The sequence below is a fragment of the Otolemur garnettii genome, unplaced genomic scaffold, assembly GCF_000181295.1.
Source record: "Otolemur garnettii isolate 467f Iridium unplaced genomic scaffold, OtoGar3 scaffold00212, whole genome shotgun sequence".
NCBI classification, from domain to species: domain Eukaryota; kingdom Metazoa; phylum Chordata; class Mammalia; order Primates; family Galagidae; genus Otolemur; species Otolemur garnettii.
The window spans coordinates 1022273-1023731 of NW_003852607.1; the positions used below are offsets into that span (position 1 = coordinate 1022273).

At 55.2% G+C, this 1459-nt stretch overlaps 1 protein-coding gene across 2 annotated transcripts in view; it reads right to left on the bottom strand.

The window, feature by feature from the left end:
- The window catches only part of ZNF331 (zinc finger protein 331), a 28097-nt gene extending 26644 nt beyond the window's left edge, over window positions 1-1453 (bottom strand). Inside the window, exons 1-2 of one of the 2 annotated variants that reach the window (XM_003801587.3) lie at window positions 1092-1453; window positions 429-495 (exon numbers count right to left, since the gene is read on the bottom strand). The gene's annotated coding sequence lies outside the window, so the exon portion shown is untranslated. Of the gene's footprint in view, window positions 1-428 lie in introns of both variants that reach the window. The other variant, XM_023507984.1, reaches the window with a different exon arrangement.
- Window positions 1454-1459: the final 6 nt, after the last annotated feature.

The following is a 1459-nucleotide window of genomic DNA, read 5'->3' on the forward strand; positions in this document are numbered from 1 at the left end:
TAAGTACCCATGACAACTACCTTGTTATAGTTCTATCAGTTGTTCCCAGTGTACAGACAGCCAGATTTACCACATAACTGCAGCCAGCATTCACAGGGCTGCCCTAGGAGGGTTTCTCCTTTTTTCTTCCTCTCTCTTTTCTTTTCTTTCTTTTTTTTTTTTTGCAGGTTTTGGCCGGGGCTGGGTTTGAACCCACCACCTCGGTATATGGGGCCAGTGCCCTACTCCTTTGAGCCACAGGTGCCACCTGCTAGGAGGGTTTTTCATATATTAAGGCACTTCACTCTCATCTGAGCCCTATACTCAGAAAGTGCAAAAAGCTAGGAAAAGGCACAGAGGAAGGAAAGCCCGGTAATGGTAATCTACACCCGAGGTCTGGGTTAAGTCTCCTAATTACAAATCAGGTTAATACACAACAGGAAACTCACCCGAGTCTTTAAGATGTCCAGTGATGATGCTTTCTAGGCAGGGCTGCCTGCTCTGAACAACGCTGACCTGGGGAACAGAAAGGGAAAGAGTCATCAGGGCCTTTCTGGATTGCAGGCAGCATTAGAAAACGGCCTCTAGGATGCACTGGCTCCAGATCTGAGGCTTCTGGGAGACTCCTGGAGACTAAGTTCTCACACCCAGAGATGCCCCTTCCAACCACCTCCCACCTCCAGGCCTCCAGGCCTCTCTCTATGAAGCAATTCTACCCGGACCCCCTCCTATCGCTCAGGTGGCCTGCTTGGATTGCACTTCTGACCTTTAAACTGCCCCCCTCATGACCAAGCCTTTGCCTTTCTTGTTAATCATTTTCACAACACTGGCCAGGCCCTCTTGCCCCTCTGCTGCCATCTTCTCCCGGAGGCGCCACGAAGTTAGAAGGCAAAGATGGGAGGCAACAGAGACGCTTGAGCTGCGGGTCATACCCTCCCCCACACCTGTGCTCACACGCGAGGCCACCACTTGGTACTCGGCTGCTCAAACACAACGCCGCACCACCCGTGGCCTCTCGAGATACCAGTCTGTGCTGTCACCCCCACGTAAGTGAAGACTCATCTGGCAGCCACCTGGACACGTCCTGGCTGTGCCACCCCGCAGAAACACACCTTCAGGAGCAGAGTCCGGAGACGCTGCCAACCACTTCCCACCCGCAGATGCTCACACGCACTGGCCCCGCAGCCTCAAGGCCTGTGGAGCACCACTGCGTCACAACTATGGAGACAAGGCCCAGCCGCATCACCTCCCCCGCACCTCTCCAGCAACTGCGTCACTTGGCCACACGTTCTGTGCCCGCCGCCCACACACAGCTCATACGCACGTATCTCAACCACCACCGAGTCGCGGAGGCTCAGTGGCTGCGTCACCACTGCAGATACGCACCACGGCCCTCATCACCCCTAATGACGCCCACACACACACCTGTGTCACAATTACGGGGACACAGCCCGCTGCTGAGCCCGCGCACTCCCACGCA